Below are 5,499 nucleotides of genomic sequence, written 5' to 3' on the forward strand. Positions count from 1 at the left end.
AAATATCTGGATGTTTTATATTGGGAAGCAGAAATGTTTTCCATAGCCTGTTTTGGGAGCTGTAGTTTAACTGCTATCTATAAATTTCAACTATAAAATTGATAGCACTTAGTCAGTGAAGAATCTTCAGCCTACCCTAACCAAAGTGTAGGTGCTGGAAGATAATGTCTGATTGTGTGACTATTACATATCAGGGGAGGAAATATACTGTGAACTGCGGACTGCGGTGCACACAGCTGCTGTTAATCAGTTGTGTGGGAAGACTGTCCAGGTTTGGGGCATGAACCTGGCATACAATGTAGATTTCTGTGTTTGTTAAGCAACAGCTACATTGTCTGCTGGGTTTCCAGCTGCCTGGAAATACAAAGTGGAGGGTTGTCGACAATTTTTTTTTTTGGTCAAGTTGCTTGTCTGCCAATCTTAAATAAGGAAAATAATGTGATTGAGGTCTGTGGGCTTCCTCACTCCTTGTTCCAACTTAAGTGATCCAGCTGGTGTCTGCAGAGCTGGCAGCCAGGGTGGATGTGAAGCTAGTTAGGAGGAAGGTGGTGCAAGAGACCAAAGTGTTGCAGGCATCGGAACTTGAGCAGCTCTCACGTGGAAGCTAATGCATGCTGCATACATAGCCATTACCTTGCCTTGGTGATGGTCTTGCTTTTTCTTTAAACTTCAGAGAGATCTGTGTGTGTGCTGTATGGTTAGGAAATCCTTTTGGAGAAGGGAGTACTGGGAGACTTCAGTAGGTAATGCTATGATAGGTCTGATAAATGTATTTTTAAAAGAGTGCTACACATTGTATGGCTTATAAACAAAGTGCCTAGAAATAAGTGGGGAGGAGTAAGCTAATGTCTTGAGTTGCTGGCACCAGCTGGGTCTCTTAAGCTTCACCAAAACTAGGATGTTTCACTTGTGTACTAAATTTAGCTGAGCTGTGACAAAACAGGCGGTTTCAGTTTGAGAAAATTAAGCCTGGAATAGCAGGAGACTGTCCATTCAGACTTGAACTGTGGCCATAGTAGTGAATGGGGAAGCTTGCTCAGCTTGAGCTTGTACAGCGTGTGGCTGTACTGTTATCTCTTCAGTGTTGGTATCATATGCACTTTGACCATGGATGTTGGAAGAGCTATGACATCCAAACAATGAGGAAATGTGTAGTTTTGTTAAGCCTGTGTTCTCTGATTATCTACAGGTTGTTACAGATCAGCAGGCATCCAGAACTTCATTTGAATAGCATACTTAAAGAAGAAGGGTTCCTAAGTGTGTGCTTGTATTTAAAAATTTGCTTCTGTTTAAAAACAAATAAAACTTCTAGCGGAAAGAACTGTGTCATTCTGTTTACTGTACTGAACTAGGTTTCCACAGGGTGTTGCAGGAACTAAGGAACATAATGTTAATTAACACATCCAATGTAGACAGTCCCGCAATTCACCTTTTGCATTTGTGTTTTCTGTAGAATTGTACGGACAGTTGCATACTGACAGTATCTGGAGCACATTGATTCTACATTGAAGGAACTGGCTTATCCATATATCTTTGAAAACTACTCGTTAATGTTTAGCAAGTGTTTGTCTTTTCCTTTACATGATTTCTTCAATGCTAATCTGTTAGCATCTGTATCTCTGTATGAAATTGTTGAAGATTTAGACATCATGTTCATTGTTTAAATTAATTGGCACTTTCTTGGTTGTGTTTCTGATGTTTCTTTCCATATAGCCTCCTTCTGAATCTTGACTAGCATACTTATGGCATTCATAAAAATAGCAATATATTCCTGTATGTGGTGTTTGAGGCTCATGTAGCTTTAGTTGGAACTAAGATAACAGCTGTTCTTCTGGTGTTGCTTTGTTCTGTGCCTATAGTTGTTCAGCTTTTCAGACTTCATATCAGAATAAGGTAATTCTGTCCCAACTGACTATATAGCAAATGCTGTATAGCAATTAAAACATCACTGCAGTGTTCAGTATTAAGCCCCCTCTCCTATTCAGTTTCACTTCCCCACTGTTTCAGTTAAACTTATGATGTTGAAATCCCCTTTGTGGGCAGGTACTTCTGGTTCCTCTTATTTTTATTTTTTTTTTTCTGTCATGCTGTTTGCTTTATATACATGCACCTTTTAAAACAAAACAAAAACTATTACCTTATTCTGAATTTTTTTTCTGTAATTTTCAATGTCTAGCATAGCTAATGGAAGCATGTAAAAATGGTTACTCCTCCTTTTTCCTATTCTGTATAGATTTCAGTAGTGCAAGGCTTGCAGTCAGCACAGAAACAGAATGACTCGTGCCCAAAGAGGGGAATATGAGACTGAGACACTCTAGAGCTGTCCATCTCATTGCAGCATCTCTGAAGCCAGATCAGTGCAGTAGGTGTTGATAACTACTTAATTACTCAGCCATATTCCTTCTCCAGAAGGCAGAGTGTGGAGTTGGGAATTCGAGCTTGATTTTTTTTTTTTTTTTACTCTTTTTCCCCTGTACAATTCATTAAGCAGATAATGGGAGCTAGAACTGTGCCACTTGGATCTGTTTGCTGGAATAGTAGGTTGGAGAAAGATCTCGGTACTTTCATCTTGTGTTTTCTTCTGTCTCTGTTCACGTAATACCTTCCCACACTGATACTTCTTCCTGTCTTGACTCTTAATTTGACTTTATATCTGTTTAAATCTTGATACCAGGAAGAACAATGTTTTTATGTTCTGGCTCCAGATAACTGCTAGGAAGGCCTTACTGCTTACTGTTTCTGCTCTGTAAAGAATACCTCTGAACTCTTCACTGTTTTCTTGCCTATGCACACTGTTTCTGCGCAAATCAACTTCAAAGAACTGAAAGGACATATCTAGTCTGACCTTGATGCACTTCCAGCACGTGCTGCCATATCAATACACAGTAAGTGACACATACGTTCTCTCTGATGTTCTTCAAGCAAAACTAGAGTCATGAAGCTCCTAATACTGCAATAACAAAATGAAAATATGGTTGTTTTAGTGTGCAGAAGTGAGTGGGTTGTTTCAGTTGCTCAAAAATGTGCATAGATGTTCCCAACTGGATTGAGCAGATTTCTGAAATCTGGAAGGTTTCTACAGCTTAATTGCAGGCTAATTATGCCCTGTACAGATCTCCTTTCTGAGGCTGTTTGCTTGATGGGGACTGTGTTGTAGCTTTTTTCTAAGCTCTTCTTAACACAGAGGAAGCCCCTGAGGGAGGTGCCTGTGGAAGGGCAGATCAGAAGGGGCAGAATGAGGGTTTGGGAACATTCTGTTAGAAAACCCTTCAGCACAGGCTTGCTCAGGCTGAGTAGAAGAAAAGGTAGTTCTTCAACTTATACCACTGTTACTTCTCCCCAGGAGTGTCGTTTCAACAGTATGCGTCTTCTAGTGGTAGTTAAGGGAGACAAGAGAACTGCACTTCGTCTTAAGAAAGTGGCATGCAATATGGCTAATGTGATGCTTGTTGTCTGTGTATACAGCAGTATGAGTTTTGTTTCAGAAGGCTTTGCTGAATTGTTGCTGTCCCTAACAGTTAGCCAGTGTTGTCCTTTTAAAATTGTTTTATCTATCTGCAACTAAAGTTTTTTTTCCTGCGGGTTGCTAAGTAACACCTGAACACACTGAATCTTCCATTTGCTTTGAACGCCAGTCTTCCATGCAAAACACCGTTCCAAAATTAGTGTCTGTCAAGATCCTGAAAGGTAGTGGTACTGCAATTCAAGTCAATCATGTTGCCTGCAGTAGGTGTTAATTCTCCCATCTGAAGACACTTACAGAATCATTAATACAGTGAATCTGATTCTTTATAGCTACAAGATAGCAGCATCTTCTGAGACACTTAAACACTAATTCTGGATAGAAATGGGGCTCACCTCTAACATCAGCTTACTCATCTTCATATCTAATTTCAAAGCTGTGCTTTACCTAACTTGCAGAATGGTGGGATAGATGACTGAGTATGGGAGTTCGCACATATCTCAAGGCTGGCCAACTAATATTTACATAGCTATAGATGCTGCTATAGATGCTGCAGTTCTTAGTGAGAGGTTGAGCACTAAGGAGGTGCCAGGGGACAAGTTAGTGGAGAGTAGTTGTAATAAAAATTTCATTTCTTTAGATTTGCTTTACCAGAAGAGGGATCAATCCCTTCCAAATAGCTAGAAACTTGGTATACTGTTCAGTTAAGCATATTTTTTATACCAGGCTTTTTGGATATTTGCTTCCTCTGAATGTGTGTGCTTGTTCCCTAGTTGTTCCCATAGTATAGATGGATAAGCTGGGGCTGCTTTGAGAGCAGGATAAGAAGCTGAACAGGGTACCATCTCTGCCGAGAGCAGCAGTTGCTGTTGTTTTCCCTGAGCATGCCTTCTTTGTCTCATGATTCTCACTTAGAGAAGTACATGCTCAGAGGAAGCTGTTTTGTAGACTCATCCAGAGTTATATCAGTGCTGTGTATAATTGCAGTCTTTCCAAAATGTCCATGTAAAAGTCATTACGACCACAGCAGCACAGCCAAGAATACCTCCGCTCTGTAGCTGCAGCCTTTCCAGTATTCAAAAAGTGAATGAATGTAAAAGCAAACAAGCCCCAGTGCTGCCTTTTTGTCTGTGGTTAGCCTCAGCAGCTACTGCAACACACAGCAGTGGGGTTTGTCATGGTTACTGCAGGGCTGATTCATTAACTGTGAGGCTAGGAGTTGTGACAACTCTTTCTAATGTCTCCATTTGTTTACTTTTCTATATATGTATACTGGAAGAGAGGTGTGAAAGCAAATTGTATGAATTGCTGAAAGGCCAATCTCTGCACCTTTGCAGAAGGCTCTCCGTCCTTTCTACCAGGTAGTCCTGGGCCTGGCAGCTTCCTGAGGGGTGTGACTGTTCTGCTAATATCTGAGAGCACATAAACAGTTATTGTCATATTTTATGCCCATGCTGTATCATACATTTTGGGGGTTATCTTAAGATTTTGCTTTCTTACTGACTGGAGCTATTGACTTTTAGACCAAGGCATGTTAAGTTTTAAGAATGGTTTTAAACTGAGACAGGGAGGTTCAGGTTAGATATTAGGAGGAAGTTTTTCACACAGGGTGGTGATGCACTGGAACAGGTTGCCCAAGGAGGCTGTGGATGCCCCATGCCTGGAGACATTCAAGGCCAGGCTGAATGTGGCTCTGGGCAGCCTGGTCTGGTGGTTGGCGACCCTGCACATAGCAGGGGGGTTGAAACTAAGTGAGCATTGTGGTCCTTTTCAACCCAGGCCATTCTATGTTTCATTCTATGAAGCTGTGAAACCAAACTAGTGCAAATGTGCAGCTATACTTGGTTAACGTCATGTAGCTTAAGTGATGCAACAAGATGAACAACTAAAATCCTAGAGTGCTATTCATGACAGCAACGTGAAATTCACTTAAGTTCCCTGAGCAGTGTGTGATGTCAGTCATGCACAATATATCCTACTGGCCACGTAATCAGTCCCCTGAAACTAGTCTTCTCCCAAGGCCAGTGGTACCCTAC

General features: G+C 41.0%; 1 long non-coding RNA gene across 1 annotated transcript; it reads left to right on the forward strand.

Annotated features, from left to right (window-relative positions):
* The first annotated feature begins 347 nt into the window (after positions 1 to 347).
* Positions 348 to 1,318, forward strand: LOC146762614 (uncharacterized). The gene is made up of 2 exons (XR_014946499.1): positions 348 to 545; positions 605 to 1,318. It is a non-coding gene; the product is annotated as an uncharacterized LOC146762614 (long non-coding RNA).
* Positions 1,319 to 5,499: the final 4,181 nt, after the last annotated feature.

This window comes from Coturnix japonica, chromosome 1 (assembly GCF_054131305.1).
Source record: "Coturnix japonica strain WE chromosome 1, WE-NBRP24, whole genome shotgun sequence".
NCBI classification, from domain to species: Eukaryota; Metazoa; Chordata; class Aves; order Galliformes; family Phasianidae; genus Coturnix; species Coturnix japonica.